General features: G+C 39.7%; 1 protein-coding gene across 19 annotated transcripts in view; it reads left to right on the forward strand.

Moving 5' to 3' along the window:
• Nucleotides 1–22,474, forward strand: part of ZBTB20 (zinc finger and BTB domain containing 20) — a 516,306-nt gene that overhangs the window by 25,238 nt on the left and 468,594 nt on the right. For 11 of the 19 annotated variants that reach the window (XM_075765506.1, XM_075765572.1, XM_075765492.1 and 8 more), the window contains exon 1: nucleotides 3,788–4,102. The exons of 2 other annotated variants lie outside the window; for them this stretch is intronic. The gene's annotated coding sequence lies outside the window, so the exon portion shown is untranslated. Of the gene's footprint in view, nucleotides 1–3,787; nucleotides 4,103–6,540; nucleotides 6,598–9,708; nucleotides 9,820–11,340; nucleotides 11,498–22,474 lie in introns of those variants that run through there. 6 more of the 19 variants (XM_075765543.1, XM_075765525.1, XM_075765661.1 and 3 more) reach the window with 4 other exon arrangements.

Here is a 22,474-nt window from a genome sequence, read left to right on the forward strand (position 1 = left end):
TTTTTCCCCCCAAAGAAAGTACCTCGTAGCCTCAGACATGGTTATATGATGCTGTGACTCTTTTTCTAGTTGTGGTTGCATACAAGATATACCTAAGCTCAGGATGTTGGTACACCTGGCAACATAAAAAGAGAGGCCAGAGCAGTATAGAATATGTTATTTGGCACCGAAGCGCCTTCCTTCCTTCTCAGTCTGTCATCTAGAATCTTGTCGTTTGCAACAAAGACTTTCATAGTTCTGGTGGGCAGTTTGATTTTTTTTTTCCTCCTCTCTCCCCTGTGCTACTAAAGATCAGGGTGTTCTTAGGACTCTGCAGCTCCCTGGGAGAACTGTAGATGGGGCCTCTGCTATGCCAAGCACCAGATTTTTCCACCTGCCTTATGGCGCTAGTCATTTTCTCATTCTTTTGCTAGAAGGGTTGGGGCTCCTTTGCCTCCCTAATGACAGTTGCTAGAGGCCTTCACCATCACATGGCAGGTGTGTCCAGTGCTGTGACAGAGCTGAAAGCCGTCAGCAGTTACACATCCTCTTTCCTGTTCTGCAAGTGAACCCAGTACATAGGCATCAACCTGCTCCTGTAATGGAGAGGAGGAATTGCAGGCTCACAGGAACATGGTGTGATGGTGAGCAGGCTCTCATTGGGCATTCTGAATTAAGCAAATAGGCAAACATTTTTGTATTAGCAAAACATTATTAAATCAGGACTCTCCATTCAATTGCACCACTCAGGACTTTTTACACTCTTTTTGTATGGTTTAGGTAGACTGAATGATTTATAAGACAACAGAGAATGAGGCCATTGATAGTTTGGGTCCATTTAGAAAGACTCACAGGCAAGGAACCAGTTGTACAGATCACATCTTGTGGGGTTTATCAGTCAGGTTGGATTTTATAAAGATTACGGGTAATTGGATGCGTTTCTGATTGAGGGTCAAAACTAGCTTAAGTTGGAATCTGCTTTCAAACAATCTCAAGGTTTGAAAGTGTGTGGTTTTAGTTCTACAGTTCTTCATGTACCCAAACCACATTGCAACTTTGGGTTTGGGTTCCAGTTTAGGTCTGGTCTAAGTGTTGCCATAACTGGATGGAATTGGGCTCAGTTCTAGCGTTCTTACTGAGATTCAGGCTTCCTCAAAATATGAGGAAATTTGACCTGTAATCCATGTTCAGATACATACATGACATTTTTAAAAAGTTACAGAAAATAAGTATCTAGACACCTTCCAACTTACAGTTTTTGGATCTGGATCAAAGGCAAATCTGAACATAGTTTGAACTTAAGTGTTTCTGACTTAGTACTCAGATTTCAACCTGAATATCTGTTAAATTTGAAGGGTTCAAATCTGTATTTTATCCAAACTTCATACATTTTTGGATCTCTCTCTTACACATATTTCTATGTATAAGATAGATAGGATTGAGGAATGAATGTCAGTTTCGGGTCAAATGTTCCAGCATACTAAGAACTTCTTACATCTGATATTCTCATTTTGGTGTAGATTGATTTTTTTAATTTTTTATTTAATTTTAAATTCAGAGACTATTCATATCATTTGAACTGAAGTATATAAAATCTTATGATTTCCATCAGCTGGCTTTGATACAGGTCCCCTGGATAAAGTATTTATATTTTTCCCATAACATTCTCCATCATAAAACTCTGAGGGATGCCAGGCTGAGATAGGAAGATGAAGCACTTCATATATGTATGGTACCATCTGTTCATGGAACTACAGTGAGTCCATATTACAGATGGAAAAACTGAGGCAGTGAGTAGTCAGTTGGTACATACACAGACAGATCGAGTTACTAGAGTTAGAAGTAAAGTCTCCAAATGCTCCTTCTGCTTTCCTGACCTTACATACCTTTCAGGTGATATGGTCATAAAGTCCAGAGAAACAAATATATAACAGGGCTAAATTTTTGCAATATATATTTGGACTAACTTGTAGAGCTGCCTCTACATATGCCAGGTGTGTATGTAGCTAAATATTACAGGAGGAGTTGAACTAAGTCACCTAATAAAGCTTTTTACTCTTTATATTTTACCCTAAGGTAAGAAGGACTGTGTTTTGATGAAAACACTGATGAAAATTAACCTTTTGAAAAAAAATTACTTAATCCTTCTGTATTTACTGTACATCTGGATGAAAACAGAATGTTTATAAGCGAAATACAAAAATGTGTAGCAGCTACCAGTGAACAAAACTAATCAAATTCACCAGTCACCAGCCTGGTTAATATTATAAAGACTGTGTGAATCATGAATATCCAGCCAGCCTGAGGGTACAAATCCATGAATCTAGGGAGTTTACCTGTCTGTTTTAGTCAGCAGGCTATCCCTTTTCGATCACTACAATTTAGGCACATATTGCCTAATAATAAATGCGATAATAAAAATGTATTTTGGGAAGTGGGATGTTGTAATAGAGCTTTAGATCAAAAGTGAGATTCATTTTACTTAATTTTAGCCAACTAGAAGCTAGCTGCCTAGCCTAATCTAGTTGTGTAGGCTCCCCTCTCAGTGGAGAGAGCAAGCCAAGGATGGGATGAATCGCTTTTGGGAGGTGCCTGTCTCCCCACTGACAATAGAGGGAGCCTACACAGCTGGCTTAGATAGGACACTTGTAAGTGGGTGTGAGTTACTCCAGGCAAATTCTGTGTTAAGCGTAAGGAGATTTGGGTTCTCATCTGTTTTTCCACTGATTTACAGCATAACCTTGGGAGTATCACTTAACACCCCACCCCGACCCCCTGCTTTGCCCCGGACCCAGCTTCTCCATCTAAAAAATACCCTGTGGATAAAGTTCGTGGAGAACCTTTGTCCAAAGATGAAATACAGGTGCAAAATCTCGTTTTCCTGCTCATGCTACTTTCACGCTCCTGTAGTTGTCATTAAAATCAACAGAATTTTTGTGACAGCGTAAGTTTACATGTGATGAGAGGCAGGGCTGAATGAAAATTATTTTAGAAACAGCAGATATGACAGAACATTGTAAAACCCAAAATCTAGTAGCTAGTTATGTGTATTGATTTTCCTGTGTTTACTTTAGCCCCCCACCCCGCCTCCCCCAGCAAAAAAATATAGGGAGTGGGGAGAACATTCTTCAAATTAGACCTATATTTTAAATAACCTTGGCCTGTTTGCAACTGGGAAAATGTTGGGTTTTTTTTACTTGAGAGATTTATTTCTGTCCTTGTAACACCATGTACTATATGCATTGCACCTGTTCAGACATAAGCACAGCACATTATTATAGCTGTAGGGGTAGAAGCTTCCCAATATATATTTTTGAAGGGAGGGAATGCTGAGGAGAATAGCCCTCTCTTTTCAATTGTTTACTGAGCAGTCTCTTACGAAGACTTCTTCCTCATCAAGATCAATTTTCCCCGCTCCCCTATTGTCTGGGGAAACCTATCTTCAGGAGCGTCTTTCTTGAAAGATCTCATGACTTTAAAATCATCAGTGGGCTTTGTGTAGTCTGCCTGTCAAAAGAGATATGTTTACACCTTCCCCGCATGTGTTAAAGCTATAAGGTTACGGAGCAGAATGGCTGATACGTTTCAGCGCTTCACGCTAATATGCACAAAAAAATGTATTTATGATAATTCTATGGACTGTCTGAAACAATGCATTCCAACATCCTGTAACATAAATAAGAAAGGTGGAGCCAGCCGGCGCTAAACAGTTTATTTGCCAGCGATCCTGCTCAGCCCCGTATACCTTTTTCTACGCTGCCTCAGCCTGGCAGTATTGAACCTGTTGCTGCATTAGCCGAGTTGTATTTTGCTAGATAGGGGAAGGAGGGTTGTCTGCTGTCTGGTAGGAGGGCTTTGTCTGTGTGCGCCTTTCTCTCTCTCTCTCTCCCTCTCTCTCCCTCTCCCTGTCTCTCGCACTCTCGCTCGCTCTCGCTCTCTCTCTCTCGCTCGTTCTCCCTTTCCCGTCTCTGTGGTTTGTAAGGTAGGTTGCAGTGTGTGTATATACACAACATCAAGAGCAGGAAAATGGACTCATTAGGGAGGCAGGCAGTCATTACCACTCACACTGTACTTCCAGGGAGACAGCGACTATGAGGAGACAAACTGAGGACTGGGGAACAAGGTAGGCCAGTCAACTTTTATAAAAAATAAAAGAATAAAGCCTCTGCTCTCCTTAAACCACCAGCACTTCTTTATTCTCCTCCTCCTCCCCCCCCCCCCGCCCCCGATTTTTAATTTGGAGATGTAAGTTTGCCAGACCTATTTGCTAGCTTAAAATTCGGAACATCTATAGAAGGCCTTACCCTCTACAAATGTTTTCCCCCCTTCTACTTATTTAAGGGTGTGCCCCCTTATGATTCACTTTAATTACTTTTTTTTTTTAATCACGAAGGAAACAAATACGTTTGTTTTCCAACACTAGTTCCAAGTAAATCAATATCTTTCACTCTTTTAAAACAGCCCTCTCCGTATGTTTGTGGGTCTCTCTGCTTTTTCTTTTCTGTTTATGCAGTTCCATCTGTCCGTCCATATATCATGTTCTCCTTATTTACTGCTAAATGGGGTTTTATTAGTATTTGCCAATGACTTTTAACTGTAATGCCGGTGACCAGGGTTAACGGTGACTCTCGTTCTTTGTTTTCTATATATATATATGCACACTGTAAGTTTAAAGTCCATGCTTGGCATACAGTAAATAAAAGCGAAAAAAAAAAGAGAAAGCAGGTTCTGTTCCTCCTGACAGGATTTCTATTCAGAGATTTTGCTGTCTGTCTGTTTTGATCTGGGGGGGGCGGAGGGGGTTAATTTTTGTTATTGTACATATACTTTTTCCTCCTGGATATTTTTAATGTCTATTTTTCATTATTAGTATTTTTCCAGTTTCCTTTACTAGGAAGAAAGGAGACGTATATTCCAACTTTTATGTTGCTGATCTAATGTAACGTTATGGAGGCATCACTGGGTTAATAAGAATTCAAACTTTCTAAGAGGGAGTTTGTATCCTTGGCTGCCCCCCACCCTCCCACTTTATGCATGGTTATGCTTGTGTTTCCGTGTGTACTGCCGGGGAAGGGAGGGGGGAAGGGAATAGATATTTTTTACAGTGGTGGCAAATTATGAAATCTATCGAGCCATTTTGTCCAGAAATAGTAACTATTTATTTACCATTTTTCATTCCACAAATATGCTGCTTATTTGTAATTTCAAACATTGAAGCTTTTCTCTATATTAATCTTTTTTTTTCTTTTTTTTTTTTCCTTTTTTTTTCCTTCTTTTTTTCTGGGGAGGGATTTGTGATGCATTTCATAGCCCATTTAGCATTGTCGAGTTTTTGGAGCCCAGATTTATCATGGGTTCTAAAGACTGCTTAAATTGATCCATTTAAAATGGTCTTTTTATCTGAGCTTCTGTCATTTCTGTTGGAGGGTAAAACTGCTACTCTGCTGGTAACAAAAAAAAAAAAAAAAGAAAGAAAAAGAAAATAAAAGAGATAGTGGAAGTGAGTTACATAAAATGTTCTGGAGAATCCTAAGTAATTATATAAAATGGACGCTGATCAGTGGAGATCTCTCAACAATAACAATCACCTTTTTTAATAGAAAATTATTTATTTAATAGCAAGAGGCGGACTTCTTAAAAACATGCATTAGGCCTTCCTCTTAGCACAAAGAAGTCCATAATGCAATATTCCCAACCCACCTGGGACTGCCTAGGAGATTCTCCAAAACCTTCAAATCCTTTGAAATGTTTCTTAAAAATCCATTATTTTACAGCCAAAGAGAACTTTTGCTGCCAACAGGTTTTTTTGCTGTTGTTTGGGGCTTTTTTTTAGCTGTCCTTTAACTTACGACTCCCCAGTTTCAACAGAAGTGCCTCCTCGCTGAACAAACTAAGTTAATTGAAATCCATAGCAGCAGATCTATTCACTGGCACTTCAACTACAGAAACTACTTGCTCCATTTTATTAGCAGCTTTATTTCCAGAACCTGAGCGAAACTTTTCAAGGTTTTACATATCAGCGTGCCAAGAATCGGTGGCTGATCTGTTAGCTGGGGAATGACATTCACTGCTTCCTCCCCCCCGCCTTTTTATTCAAGCTTCTAAATTAATATTTTGTTGATAGATTGTAAATGCGTTTGTTGCTTCAAACGACCTGTTAACTGTAACAAGGTATTTCCTCCCATCTTAAAGTTTGAATCTCAAGCTTTGAAACTCAGATTCGGGCGTAGAGGAGATGCTGAAGTTATGCCAAAAATGTAGGGGTCCTAAAGGTGGAGTAGCTGATGCCTTTGGGTGGTGGTCAGCCTGGAGCGATGGAGCCGGAGCATTCACAGCCATCCCGCTCATGGGGTGGGTGGGCATTCAGGCACCTGTCATTTTCTCCTGAACCACTGCAGGTGTACGTTCCTCAACAGCCCGGGTTTTTTTTGTAGGAAGGTACGTGGACCTGTCCTCAGGATTCTTACGCGTACGTTTAGCAGAAGCTCAGCCTCCTCTTAACATTTTTGAAAAACTTTATAAATGACTACAGGATACCTCTTGATTTTATGAAAACCCCAGGCAAGAAGAATTCGAGCAGAGGAGAATTGGTATAGGAGAAACCTTTTTCATTACCCAGTAAGATCTCTTTTTTTTTAATCTTAAAAACTTTTTCACTAGGAGGATTTCATTTTCTTTGAACCCCAAGTATATTCTAGGAAAAATAAAAAAATCTTAGCCCTTCTGATAGCACAAAGCCCATTTGCAGTCTGGATAATACAGCAGAGGGTAAAGTATGCCTAAGTAAACTTAAATCCGGCATATGATGCCGTAGCTGGAAGTCAGGGAGTGTCAAGCCTTTTGGCCAGGGGGCTAGGACCAAGTTTGGCAGGGCAGTGTGGGGTGCTCTGGGTTCCCATGCTTGCAGCCTGGGCAGCTGTGCGGAGCAGAACTCATGGTGTTGACTGGGTCACTGTGCGCTTTATTTTAGCGTTGGAGCAGACAGTTATCTAACACACCCACTCGAGGAAGTGCTCTGGAGCAGTTATTTCATGCTTTGCCATGCCCTGTAGCTGGAGTAATTTTGGGCTGAATGGCATGTGTATATGCCTCTTTCACTCTTGTGAGACGAAAAGCAACGCTGTTGGGTTTTTTGTGTGTGTGTTTTCATGCTTTTTTTTTTTTTTTTTTTTTTTTTTTCCCCAACGGGACCAAAAACGGGATGTAAGACAATCAAATCCAAATACCAAACAAATACCAAGTCAAATTAATTTTAGTAGTAGAGGATTTTGCTTTTTTCTTAAAGGAGGAAAAAATATCAATCTTGTTTATTTTGATAAAGACAGTTGTAGCAATTTCCTGAGTTGGATATACCATTATTATAAATATTACTCACAGTTTTCCTATTTTCACGTTTTCTTCATAGGCCCAGCTTATTCATAAGGGAAAACAGCTGCAGAAAATTAAAAAAATGTAATATTATTTATATAAAACTTTGATGTAAATAGGCAACAGTGTCCCCTGCTAGAGAATTCTGTGGGATGGCTTACAAATCCCATACAAGGGAGATTACAGTCTTAGATAAATTGTTATTTAAATCATTTCAAGAAAACCCTGTTCATTTTTGCAGACCATATGAGGTTTTAAGCAGAATGATTTGAATAGGAGTTCTGTTTAGAAATTGATGGCATACTGTGGCCTTATAGATTTCAGTTGGTTTCACTCCTGTCTCTTTTTATAGGACTTTTTTACACTGTGATCTGTATGGTGAAGAGCTTCTACTGAAAGAAATACATAAATGTTAATGGAAAATTAAATGCTGAAATTTAACTTCAAGTTACTTAATTATTTTTTTAAGCAAAACTTTTAGCAAATCCTTTATAAATATTGTTTGTTGTTGTTTTTTTTTTTTAATGGAACAATGCACCAGAAATAGTTGGTTTTAAAGAATAACTTGTTCCCTCTGTAGGGTCTTCAGTTCAAACTGTGCTGCAAACAGAAAATCGTGGCAAATCCAAGTGAAGTGAACTTCACTGATTTTGTTAGCTTGTCCCAAGAAAATTCAGAAAGTAAACAAACTATCAGCTGTGAAAAAGAAATTGGATTTTTAATTATCTATGCCAATAATCCAGGTTTCTCTTGGTAAAGAGTAGTGTTTAACCATGTCCCACATCTTACGATACTTTTGTAATATCTGTACAGCTTTAACTTGAGCAGATTTTCACAGATTTATCAAACTTGCAGTGAGGAATGAATAAACGAAGAGGCTTTTTTCCAGGGTGGTTTTTGCTTTGACAATGTTACCCATATTCCTGGTTATAATTTATCTTAAAAGTTAATATTTAGTTCTAACGGCACTGATCTGGTTGTCCTCTAATAGGAAACTGGCATTTCAGAATGATTACTGCCTATGTCTTTCACATTTTTGTACGTTTTTGTACTTAATCGTGTACTGTGACAGCATTTTGACCGCCTGGCGCTGGCAGTAGTTCTATTTGCAGACAGGTCTTGTAAAACGGTCACCGGAGGCATAGGGACGTGCACCACCTCCTCCTTCCATAGCCACTGGGGCAGCCAGAGCTGTGGTGCTGCGGGGCAGGTTGTTACACATCCCAGAGATTCGCAAGAAGAAAAAAAGTTCAGCTTTTATCATGTACAGTGAAGACTGTATATCTTGAAGTAGTTAAAATATAGCAATGGGAAATCGGGCTAATGGGCTAAAGCTGTCTTTAAAAGAAATAAATAAATTGTTCCTCTGACAGCTGGCGTTTGATGAAATGAGTGTAGAGGGTCCCAGCCTGTTTGTTTCCGATGGGGCAGTTGTTCACCTTGCAGAAAAACGAGCTGCTGACCCAGGTGGCACTAGGTGGCACTATGGGAAGAAAGGTCATGGACTATGTGAGCACAAAGGCTGAAATCCTTTCATGCCAAGAAGTGGTCTCTTCCCATCAGCGACAGCCTGTCCTGCCAGCCTCGTGGAGGGCAGATTTGTAGCCTGTGCTGTACTTGTTGTTTTCAGGTACTGCTCCTCAACGTCTTTCATGAAGGATAGGTATTCTAAGAGAAACCAATCCTACGCCATTCAAACACTGGCAGTGTCTTTAGGAGTTTATTCTTCAATGCCTTGTGTCGTATGCCTTTCCTTATGCTTTTCTGAAGTGGGTGGACACAGACCCCATGATAAGATTTTTATGTCCAGTTTGCACAAGTGTAAATGACAGTACCAATGGTGAACCAAAACCCATATGGTCTTCCTGAATGTTTGCACTAGTATCAAATTGGTGGTTATACAAGTCTGTATTAAAAACAGTTGGTAACTGCAGTGAAGAGGAAGGAAAACCTGAACGGGCATTGCTTCCAACCCTCTGCAGAGCACCTATGGGAAATCCTTTACAGGACAGAAGCGGTGCCATTCTGCAAGTTACACCTGTAGGTGACCTCTTAATGTTACGCTTCCGTAGTAAATTTGTCTTGGGATTGTGGTAGAGCTAAAAATGCAGGCAAGTATAGTGTGCTCTTTGATTTCGAGGTAAATACAGCATGGAAATTACTCTACTGATGGTGTGGGGTTTTTTTTTTCCAACTAAAAGACAAGCTTTCTAATATCTTGCTTCTAAAATCATCAATAGCTGGAAGTGCGATCAGTCCCTTGAGGATACAAAAGTAGGACTGGGAAAGTTGCCTTATGGACTTAAGAGTTGTCCTTTCAGCCGACTGAAAGTTAATTATTGATTTCTCTTTCCTCCCTAGAGATCCATATGCCTTTCTTTCTGGCTAGAAAGTTAGTGGTCACAGTGCAGGAATTTGAGAGCAATCGTCGTGTGGCAACACAAGATTTCATGGGCAGGATGTCAGGAACGGGTAAGATGGAGGTTGATATGGGGAGGAATGAAAGACAACTAGGTAAAAGCCTATGTCCACTATCGTTTTATGTGGGGTGGACGTGGAGCCTGTTATTCTCCATGGCTTTGGTTCCTAAACTCCTAGCAATTTGATAGCTAAGTGAGTCACAGACATCAGTGACAGAGAGGAATGCTGAGAATAAAAACAAAATAGCAACAAAAAACCCAACCAAAAAATCTCATTGTTTAGGCACAAACACAAGAAAACCATGTTTAATTGCTAATGTGCTCCCTCTGCTGGTTCTCTGAAACTAACAAATGCTATTCCCAGGAGACCGGGCCACACCCTCGGGGACACTGCCTTGCAAAAATTGTGTTTAAATGAATGGCTTTGAGCTCTCTTGCAATGAGCGGTATTAACAGGAAAAGAAGTCTTCTGACGAAGTATGTTAAAGCCTTATATACTGAGCATGACTGCTGAGAAAGGTCATGAAACGTCCAATCCTGTAATTCAGCCTTTTTTGCTTTGTTTCCAGTCTGACTTATATTTGCTAGGCCTCTCTTTTTCTATCATTTCCCAAAGTTTGTATTTTCTATTTTGTTGCTGCTTCTAGGATTTTTCCCATCTGAAGGAGTTTTAAAAAATGTTCTCATTGGTGCTTTTAGTTTCAATTTTAGCGCATATAGTATCTGAAGAAGCCCTACTGTAGCTTAGGCTTTGGCAGCTTCCAATTCTTTCTGTCACTGTCAGTTAAATCTGCTTGTCAGCTTTATACTGTTGTGCCCACTTCATCCTGTCCTTTGGCTTGAATACCGGCTGTTTTTTCAGGATACTCTTGAACATCCTTCCTTGTTGTGATGAATCTGTATTTCTTTTCCAAACATAGACTGAATTGTTTAATATGCTCCCTACACAGCACATTTCCCCAGTAGATAAGTTTTTAAAATCCAGCATTTCGTATTTTCATGCTATGAAAAATGTCTAAGTCCTGGTTAAGACTGAGTATTGGAGAAAAAAATGAAGAAAGCTTTATTAATTCCCGTAGAATATTTGGAATGTGTGGAAGATTTCTGACATGGTAATTATATAATGAAAGATTGTCCTGTATTTCCCCTATTTTCCACCTACATGGACTGTCATGATAAAGAGCCTCGGTTTGCAGTCGTTGACACATCAGTGGGAATCAGCTGTGCAGAGCTGTTGTAGGACTGGGCTCAAGTTTTCCACGTAGAGTAGTGAAAAGTTTCCTTTCTGCAAGTCTCATGCTTCCTATCTAGGTGACTGCTTATTAAATCTTTATCCAGTAGGGACAATAAACCAAACAGCCTGGTGGGTAGCTAATTGGCTGGAGTGACTCAAGCCACGTATAAATCTCATTTGTACTCAGTACATTGACTCTCTCTGGCCTCGTCTCTCACTCTAGTATTCGTTCATTTTGAGACGGCTTGAATATAATGCAAAGAAAATAATCCCTGGTTATTTCTCAAAGTGTCTCGAAGGATGTTTGTGGGATGATTCTCCATTATTTGCCTTTCATAGGCCCTGCAGTTTAGGAATCCATCCTCCTGAAACATAGCGCGCGAAACTGGCCCCCCGTGTGGGCAGTCACGGCAGAGCCATCAGAAAACCAGTATAGCACTGAAACCACATCACCCCCCTGTCTCCAGGTCCCTGGATGTGAGGAATCATAGCAGGGGTTGGTATCTCTAGGCTAGCTTGCTCTCCTGCTGTACCTACTGTGGGGATAAACAGAGAATTCAGCACCTGGGGCTACCAATCTGGCACCTTTTGCTAGTGCTAAACTAATACAAGTGATTAGAAGCGACACGAGTTCCCGGCGAAGGCCCAGCCTGTCCTGGCTCATGGGCAGACCGTTTGAAGTCCAAGCCGTGTTTTGTAATTTCCAGCATTTCACAAAAATACTGCTATTTTTCTCCTCTCCAAGTCATGGCCAAGTTTTTAAAGCTTCAAAACTTGCTCCAATTGGATAGAAAAAGTGTGTTTTTAAGATAGTGACATTTCCCAAATGAGCTGGTTCCTTCTGCGCTATACCAACTTCAAATCATTTATCCACTAAGTCAGTCAGGCTCAGCCTGAAACATTTCACTGCTGTGAAAGCAGCTGCTCCTGAATGAGGTTAAAAGCCAGTTGTGCTTTTGCAGTACATTTGGCTATGTTGTACTTTGTGCCGGACAAGAGAAAGCTCAGTATTTTTCCCTGGTGCTGGGCATTTCTGGATTCTGGAATTAACTTTCTGCTAATCTCTGAGTCCCTTTTTACAGGGGACTGGATCCCATTCAAAGCCTTTCTTAATACTTTTTTTAGAGAACTTTTTTTTTTTTTGTTAATCTGTGTACAGAGATCTTAAATATTTTTGTCAGCACAAAGCTGTGGTGCAGTGTCAGAAGTTGTCATCTGATTGCAGTGCAGTCACTGCTGTGATGTATGCAACTGCATAGGTACCCGTGAGGATAACCCATTGATTAGGGAAGCAGGATTCGTAGTTTGTTTCTAGTTTTCTGTGTAACTTTCAACAAGTCACTTCATTTCTCAGTGTCTCAGTTACTCATCTTCAAGATAGGCATAATGATGTTTATCAGTTTCTGAGGGCAGTTGGGAGAGTGTTTGTTATAGCTATATTAGCTAATTTTATTGTTGTTAGCATCTTTCCCTCTGAAATTTGTGCCTCGTTATCACCCTAAAAGTGCACTGCAAACTCTTTCTTTACTCTAATGGGTTTGCTTTAGCCTACCAATGAAGTTTTTGAATACTTGTGGTCTTTTTCTGGCATGTCAGAATATAACTGACACCTGAGGTCTTGGGTTTGGTTTTGGTTTTTTTTTTTCCTTTTTGAGGAAGTTTTTATCTCAGGGAGATTAAGAGCTAGGATTTAGCTAGGTAGTTCAGATGGCAGTAACTGTTTGGCCCTGATCATGCAGGCTGTATTATGTTGGATCTCAGGTGAATTTTGCATATGTTTTGAGCCACGTATTTTCACTGCTTTCAGCCCTAGGCTGTCTTGCCTGAACTGCTATTAATAACTGAGCTAGCTCAGTTAAAGCTGTCTCTATGGTGGGGTGAGAGCTCTCTTGTCTAGATCACATCCCTATCCAGCCCTGTGAGAACTTAATCTGCTACCAAAATTAACTTAATTTTCATTCCACATCTTTTTCAGGTGAAAAAAGTGGAAAACAAAAAGGAAGCGAGCTAAAATGAACTTTTCTGGAGTTTCCTGGTTAAGACTGGTTGTGCAGGAACACAGTTTAGTTGACTGTAAGCTGTTTTAGAGAGTTATTAAAATCTGCTTGAGTAATGTTACTATGGAACATTGGCTTCAATGTGGTAGAAGGATACAAATGGAGCATTTAGGAGGGAGATTTGGGAAGAATGTGAGCAGCTAGAAGAAATAAAAGCTGAGACGCAGGCAGGGGGCAGAGCTGTTCAAAGAAAATGAGGACAAAAAAGTCTGAACTTCATGCAAAAAGAGGGGCTAACTTGGTCCTGCTGACAGGAGAGGGAGAAAATTTTAGCAGCAGGGTTCTGTATGAGTAGGACCAGAGTGGGGTGGGACGAGGCCACAGCCCTTTCCTTTTCCCTCATGAGCAGTGAGCTGGAATAATCATCATACAGTAATCATCTTCAGAGGACTGTGCTCTTGGGATAAGAAGTTCCACGTGAAATTTGTGAATGTCTGTGTCTCTGCTAAAATGTTTATGGGTCATATTTTGTCCAAGTTACGTTTGTATAAAAGTGGACCAATTCCATGAAATTTAAAAGAATCAACATTGAACCAAGAGCTGAATTTAGCTTTGTATTTCTAGCCTACTGGCTGCAGCTGGCATACATCTGAAGCTGTAAAGATGATGCATGGTACTCCAGAAGTGATTTGTGACCAGGAGACAGTTTTCTTTAGGACAGTGCTGCTGAATTTGACCTCATTTTTGCTGTGTTAGATACTGTCTGCCTTGTGGCAGCATACATCGATGTATTAATAAGATTCTTACCAGATCTCTCCTTGAAAGTTGATGAAAAGGCTTGCTTTTAGGAGGTGTTGGCGATTATTCTCATAATGCCCAGGCAAAGCCTGCAAAGAATTTAACATCCAAAAAGATACCTTTTTTGTTGTTGTTGCTCATCTGCAAAGGTTTAATCCTGAGACCTTGTATCGTTTTTTTCATTTTGTTTTGCTTTGCTTTGTTCTCATTACCCCCAGAAAAAGAGCCAGTGCTGTCTAAGAGCCAGTGCCAGTTCTAAGTCTTTCCTAGGCTTTTTTATCTAAAGGAGTGACACACGTACTTCACAACAGAGAGCATTTATCAGCTGAGTTCAGCCGGAGAAGGGAATGCTCACAAAAGGTTCCAGGACAGTTTAGCCAGAGATAGGTGCTGATATGAATAAATAGCACTTTGAATTTCTGAAGAAACTTATTCAAATACCTTACGGCACTTAATGAAAGTAGTTAATTTAGTTTTGCTTAACTGCAGTAGCTGAATCAACATTATTATTTCCATTTTTTAATCAGGAGCAATCGAGGCACAGAGAGAAAGAGGAAATGGTGCCTTTCTTCCTTCCTCAGTGTATTGTACATGCAGATGTACATGGGACTTGGAAAAGTACAGACCGTATGCCATGGATAACGGAAGCTGAGATGATTCTTGGCCATATTAAAGACCATTAAAGACCATTGTGGTGTTGTAACACATATTCAACTTCTTTGCCATTAAAGTCGTACCTCATTCTGAAAGTAGAAATAAAAAGACCCTGTAGTAATGGAAAATTGAGGCCAAACACATTTAACATACCAACATGTCAACAAAGTCTTATTTTTAATAGCCGAGTTTTAAAAAAAAAAAGATTATTTTTGATATTTTGTTTGCTTATTTGTAATTACTTTTTTAACTCAGTTAATATAACTTCTAAGACTGGTAAGGAACAAATTTATTTTTTTCCCCAATTGATGTTCCCACAACTGAATATGTCCCAATGAGCTCCAGTGTTAGCTTTGTCCAAGAAGCAGATGTTCGAAAACTGGACCAGTCTGTCACCTCTTATTGTACAACAATAATCAGAGGGAAGGATTATACCTGGCTGAAATAAATAGTGGTGTTGCTTGCTCCACAAAATAGGCATCAAAGGAAGACTGAAGCTCCCTATCACAAATAAAGACAAAAGTACCTTCAAATAGTTACGTTGTGCTAGACTTCTTGTACATATAATTGCATGTATGTGCAACTACTGTTAACTTCTATGGGATCTGCAATATGTAAAGGAGAAAATAGCCCCTAAGGGTTCTTTGGACACAAGCATTTAAAGAGGATTGTTACTCGTCTGTTTAAGCTGTCAGTGGAGACAAAGCACATGCAAGTAATAATGGGAGCTTGCAAGTACTGGATTTGGGCAGAGCGCAGATGTGTTGCTGCTGAGGCATCTGTCAGAGAATGAACAGTAGGAGAAACTGAATTGTTTGTACATTCAACCTGAAAACTGTACAATGAATACCTACATTTAACTTTTCGTTACTTGAGAATGAGATTCAGATCTCAGTTCTTGAAAACTTGCAAACAAGTTTTGGGTTTGTACTGCTTTCTAATATCTTTTCACTTCCCGAGAGCCAGTTTTAATGTCTGTTGATGCTTAGAAGACCAGATTGGAAGGATAGCAACAGAAAGTTTTATTAGCCAGCACAATTAATACTTTCTTCTTGGAGAGCCAAATTCATCTAGCGTAGTATGTTTACAAAAGAAAAGGCTGGAATGCACAATAAGGTTTTCCCTTTATCAGAGACATATGGACTCACCATCACTGGATATATTTGTGAGACTCTGTAACAAAGAACACTCCTCAGGCATGTCTCACATTTCAAGATTGAAGGGCAAACTGGATGAATGTCCCTTCTAGGAAGTGGATGAAGCAGCTTTTTCATATGCAATCTCCAATTTCGGTAATCCCTGAGAAGCTTATAAAAGCCAGGATGGAGTCAGTAAAACCCCATCTTATTAACCTCCAAAAGGATACAAAGGAGTTTGGATCGCAAGGCTGGTCTGGATGCCAAGTGCACCTCTTAAGTACTCTCATACTGTCTCAGCCTGCTGTAACTTTTGGTAGACACAATACAATAAGGTTCATGAAATAGATTAATACAGTAGATGAAGAGACCAAGTTTACTGGGAGAATTCCTACCTGAAAAAGGCAAGTCAAGTTTGTACAAGAAAGCCAATAAATGTCTTCCCCCCCACACACCTTCTAACTAGAGATTTTTCCCCTGTTCCTCTTTCACAGATACATAATGACCTGTTCCACAGATTGAATGGTCTCCATCTCTGCTGATAAGCATTGGTCCTATGAGAGATTATCAAGTCAATTGTATTTGAGTCCTCTTACTTTGCTAAACTCCGGCATAGGGAAGTTCTACAGAGGTTCTCTATTACATAGTTGCCTCTACATGCCGTTGTGGTAATAAAAACTGGCAACTTTTTTTTCTGTCATTAAGCATCTCCGCTGTTATGCTTTTACTTAAATGAGCTTCTGGGTTTATTTTTTAATTTACTGAGGTACAACTTTGTTATCTATAATTAGGACACGTGGAGTCTTCAGAACTCCAAAGGAATGCTTTATATTCTTAACCGTTTTATGGAACCGTTTTATCTTTGTGGCCTTTCCTTTGGTTTTGATGGGGATCACCAATGTATTTAAGGGGAAATTCTTCTTGGCCTTCCTGTTTTTCTGAGTGTCAAATGTGCCTAGAGATCAGTGAGGTGGAAGCACAGCGGAGAGTTTGGAATCTGGAAGAATGACTGGTCAGGGATTTCTCTGAGCTTTCTGGGAAGCCTGGGTAAATGAGCTGAATTTCTGGGTGAACTGCTGTTAACCAGCATTGGTGAGGCTCCTTGCCTTGTCAGAGAGAATCTTGCTTCCTTTCAGAGCACTTCTTTGAGGAAAGGCCAGGCAGGAAGTAATTCTGCATGATTCAAGAGAGACTTGAAAGGTCTATGCTCTATTTTTTAGGAAATATGCAGGCAAGAGCCTACTTTGTCATATGCATAAAACTGTAAAGCTTCAAATTTTTATTGCTCATTGCTTATTTTATAAAGCTATTACTTTTCTCTATCTTTATTCTCAACACCTGTATATTTAACCTTAACAAAAGCATAGTGAACTGAGCAGGTGGAGTGGTGTTCAATTTGCTTGCTTTACTTTTTGCCTGAGCAGGTCACGTACCCACTCCTTGTGGCAGAAGGGGCCATACACCATGGTTCATTCTCTGTATGTGCACAGTAAAACCGAGCTGGGCAGAATTCAGTCAAGGTGCACCAAGCTTACCTCTTGTGTGTGATACAGCTGTAATAATGTCTATGCCCAGGAGCTCCAAAGCTTCCTGGAATCACTGAATTTACTGTGAACGTGCCATAACTAATTTGGATGTTTGAAGTATGTCCGACGTCCCAAAGTTGCTTGACTGCGTTCATGGTAGTTCTCTCAGCAGCTGTGCTGAGCTTGTGTAGGAGTAGGTTCTTCTGGATAAGCATCATCAGGAGAAGGTCATGAGTGAGATAAACAAAAGTCAAGCATCCTAAGTACTGTCTTCAAACACTGAATTTTATTCTTTTGTAATTCAGGTATTGTTTTAATGGCATTAGATAGGGCATGTGTAAGAAGAGAATATGTGAGAAACGTAAATAAGAGGACTTTTTTGGGTCTGTTGCAGACCTTCTTACTGATCCAGGTTCTTCAGCTTCTCCTCTCTGCTATTCTGTTCCCTAGCAGTAAAATGGAATAATGAGAGTAACTTCTGCATGCCTTGAAGCTTAATGAATGTTTTGTGAAGTGCTCAGAAATCTTTAGGTGAAAAAAGCTGGGGATAAAATAGTGATTATTGCCATGTTTACTCTCTCTTGATCTGAGAGGAGCGAGTAGAAAATGCAAACACTTGTGTTACCATGAGAAATGAAGATGTGATCATTTAAAAAATTTTCCCAATACAGTTGCCTTTCATGCCACCTGGAAATTTCTCCAGAAAACTGTATTCTGAAGATTTAATCCCTTCCTTCCTTATAGTGTTTTGCCTGATCACGTCATCAGTAGAAAAATACAGAAGCGAAACAAAGGGTAGTAGTTCTAAAAGGCAAATTTTGATGCTTCTAAACCTTGTATCCTGCTGATGTCAGTAGAAGATTTAATTCCAGTTGAGGGTTGCAGTTAGTTGCAGAGGATGAGCAGAGGTGGGTATTTGGGTAGAGAGGAAAGCAACCAGCAAGCGTCCACCTGGGTTCTGCAAAGGACTGAAAGACTTCCAGTTGGGAAGCTAACCCCCAGCAATGGAGAAACGTGGCTTTGGCATGATGAGGGATGCTGATGTGTTGCTTTTATCTTAAACCCTGGCACAGAGAAGTGTTCAGGAGGATGGGATTTAGAAGTAGGATAGAGGTGAATCTAAATTAGGTAGAAACAAAGGGTGAAGAAGAAGAGGAAGGTGCAGTTCGACAGCAGTAACTGTCTAGATGCCTGTGTTTGTTCTGGAGTTTGTGGTGGAGCTGAGTCTCACCAGCAGCAGTGCTGTGTGTAGTGTGCTCAGTGTAAATAGAAACCATAAACAGTTTTGTAGAGAGTCAAGATTTTATGTTGCTTGTGAAGTCGGACCTATTGTGACTCTTGGCTCTGCCATTTCTTTCCTTCCCTTATTGGTGGGATAAAGTTGATATTGCTTAGCCCAAATTCACATATATGAATACGCTTTCATCCTTTCTCTGTTGCTTTGTTTATCTGTCTCCGTCTATCTCTCTGTGCGCCTGCTGCTTGTCTGCCTGCCAGTTTTTTCTTTGTCTCTATCACTTCATCATTGAACCCATCTGTGTAGAAAATGGGATATTTGGCTGTCTTGTATTTTTATTTAATTTTTTTTTTTTTTATTATTTGTGTCATTTTGTTCCCTCAGACTTACGAGGATAAAACTCGCACTCCTGGGGGTGCCAGGCATTTCAGATCTTGCATTTAGGAGGAGCCGTGATGCTTTTTGCGTCTGTTTGTCTGTCCATCTGTCTGCTGGTCTATAATAAGCTGTGCAGCGAGACAGCAGCTTACTATCTGTGTGTGTGAAATTAGCTAATTGGTGTTAGCAGCAATATTTTCACATGTTTTATAAGCAAAGTGCAGCAAGGTATATAAATGTAGATATGATCCAGAGACACACACACATACACACACACACGCGCGCGCACGCAAGCCTGTCGCTGCTCATGCATAGACGCTCAGAAGTAATTAATGTTAATAAGATTTTAATGTGCTTGTGAGATCATAATGAGGAGAAATGAATGCTCTGATTAGAAAAAGGTAACTGTGTGTGTGTTTTGGCTTAGAACAAGATTTCCCCTCTTTTTTATAAATCACAATTTCAGAACTTATTTGTGATTGCATCAATCGGTTTTTATTTTCAAATTAGAGGTCTGTTTAGCCATTTGAATGATTAGCCAAATAAATGGGTAAAACCCTGATCATAAGGAATGGTGCAGATTATTATTTTTTTTCCTCTTAGAAAGCAATGCTACTACATGACAGGGCTGGGCAGCCTCATCCTTCTAGCATTACATTTTTTTTGATGCTGCTTTTAAAGCCTCATCAGAAACTGCTCTCGGAGACAGTGCTCATTTTTTACAAATAGAGATGTTTATCTATAGGTGTCTGCAATGCATAATCAACCACTGAAACTATCGTGCCAAGGCACATTCCTGTTCATCAGTAATGATGAATCCTCAGAGTCCAGATGATCACATGATACCTTGATAATATTTTGAAATAATTAGTTTAAGAAAGCAGAACTGTATACATGTATTTTTTTTTCTTTTAATCAGTCGGTTTCCAAATAAGAGAGATGGGAAAGTGTTTGCAGGGAATATTTTACAAGCTAAGATGTTTTTTCATCCTGGATTCTGTGTAGTCACCAGACCCCAGGCTGGTTAAAATCCAGCTGGACACTAGGGGTCCTTCTCTCCAGCATGTCAATGAAAATATTGTCCAGAGGGCTTTACTTTCATTTGCATATTTATTATTGTTATTATTTTGAGTAATAAAATATATCTAAATATTAAAAAGTTCTTGCTTGATAGTGCTATGCAAATCACTTTGGGATTGGAATAATTTTTTTTTTTTTATTGACACTGAGAGGTTAAATATTCTGTTTTAAAAACATCTAGAATTAAAAATGCAAGTTTAAAAAGTCCATGCTCCAGTGCATCCCATGTTGCATACTACCCACTTATTTATTTTGGTGGCACCTGGCTTGAATAGTGTTTTAAAGTGTTAGATCTACGTATGGATTCATGGAATATGGTTCTTTCCCAGAAAGTGCTGAGGTACCACAACAGCGGTTGCAATGAGAAGCAATAGAACATGGTGATAAGATTGCAATTTCCAAACCGTGCTGAGCAAAAACCAGTGTCAGTAGATAACAGCTTTGACGTGATTCGAAGTCTCTAAAGATGATGATGTGACACTTGGTTTATAATGAATGAATTTATTTTGGGGAAAGGAAACATCAGGCATTATGTATATTTGTATATTCCTCTAAACACCCCTTTCAGCCAGCTGCTATACAGTACGGCCTCTAACTCTGTCATTCAGAGTTCAGCTCAATCAATGAACTTAATACAGGAATTTTAATTTTCTGAGGTACCTAGGGATATCGTCTGCATGTGTGTGTGCGTAAGTGTGTTTGTGTGAGTGCATCATTGAAACCTGAACATCCATGCAGTAAGGCCAAAACAAAGTATTGTCCAACTGCTGCCAGTATCCAGGTCAGTTTTACTGACCCTGGATGGAACAAGGACACCTTTGCCTCTCCTAAGTGCTGATAGTTTGAGAAGTGCTTTTGACCTTGATAAAATGGTAGTCTGAGCTCTCGCTGTAAGGAAGCAACTAATTTGTTTTAAAAATCATTGATCCTTTCTATAGATAATTTTATTAGAATCTTTTGAGAAACACCAATGCCAGTTTAAGGATCAGTATTGAATTGAATTAGTATTGAATTCATGGAATGTGATTCATTTCCAGAAAGTGCTGAGGTACCACAACAGTGGTTGTGATGAGAAATGGTAAAGCATGGTGATACGATTGCCATTTCCAAATCATCATGAACAAAACCAGTGTCAGTAGATACAGTTTTGACATGATTTGAAGTCTCTAAAGAAGATGATGTGACAGTTCAAATGCCACTTTGGCGTTAGTATCCTCTTGCATTTTTTTTTTCATTGTCTGTTTCTGCTTGTTTCCTGTATGTTAACATGTCAGTTTCGAAGACTGGAAGGGTGAGAGTAGGAGCAAAGTAATGGTAAACTCCAAAACCACTGAATTTTCACCTTGGAGCAGGAAGCAGCTAAGCAATGTGAGGACTTGCTCTTTACTTTCTCGGTGTTCTAGATGATAGAAAGCATTGAAGAAAACACTTAGTTTGATGTTCACAACATCAGAGATGAAGTAGCAAAGCTCCCTTCAGCTTTAGACTGAAAATTCCTTGAGGCTTGGGGAACTCAGGAAGAGCTGAGGCAAATTGGCTAAATGCATGAAGTCAGTATGCAAAAATGAGTTGTGCTGAATCCTTGGGGGACTGCTTTAATTCAGCAGTAAATTAGTCTTAGACCAATGTAGCTTAACTGAATAAGGAGCTACAGGGAGCTTTGCTGTTGAATTAGAGCATCTACTCACAGCTTCAAGAGAATTAAATGTGTCCATATTGGTGTCAGACCTTTAGTTGATTTGCCTTAACTTTCTCAACATCTCCATGCAGACTTGGCTTATGAGATAGATAAACTGTCCCAAGCAATTCATTCTGTGCTGGGGATCCAGAACAAAACCAATTTCTGTAGCTGCTTTGCTCTGAGCAACATATCATAACACCAACTATTGCACTGTTCTTGACAGAGTTCTGGTTGCCCTGCCTCTCCTTGGACACCATTGTTTTCCTGTGCAGTTGTTGGAGGGTCCGCAGATACTCAAGATGGCTTTCTGTTACAGTCAGTTTGTACATACATAAGGTCCAATATTTAGGAATAAAACACACCAGAGGTAGAGATACCATGCATTGGCAGGGACTTCTAGAATTATTACAAGAAAAGCAAGTGTATTCATGAGTTCTGTTTCTGCTTGGCAACTAGCTGCTTTACTTACATTTGGCTACTCTGGTGTAGGATTAGTTCAAAGATGACAAATAGGATTCTGGGGTGGTCATTTTTTGGTTGTGATGGCAGAACAGAATATGGTTGGGAGCGTAGTAATGACAAGCTACCTTGGGAGAAACTAATTTTCTCTTAAGCCTATGCACAGTGTGAAAGTAGGAGCTCGTAATTGTATGTTCAGATTGTGCCCTGAAGAATGTTTTACAGTATGTTTGCCAGCCTTACTCATATTACACTTGTTTAATTTGACTTTGTTCCTAAGTACACGTATAAGGTTAAAATGCTATTAATTCATAAAGTTCATAATTGACAGACTGATTGTGAGTTAGTTGATAAAATCTCTGTGCTAAACAATACTGGATTTCCACAGTGAAAACTCTCTGCATAAGGATGGATTTTAAAAATATCTGTAGGTTCTAGCTCTATTGGGCCAGCAGAGAAAGTAAGTGATCAACTTGAAAGCTTCATTGGAGATAGTCCCCTGCTAGCCTTAAAGAGGGGATGTTTGT

This window comes from Balearica regulorum, chromosome 1 (genome assembly GCF_011004875.1).
Source record: "Balearica regulorum gibbericeps isolate bBalReg1 chromosome 1, bBalReg1.pri, whole genome shotgun sequence".
Taxonomy (NCBI): domain Eukaryota; kingdom Metazoa; phylum Chordata; class Aves; order Gruiformes; family Gruidae; genus Balearica; species Balearica regulorum.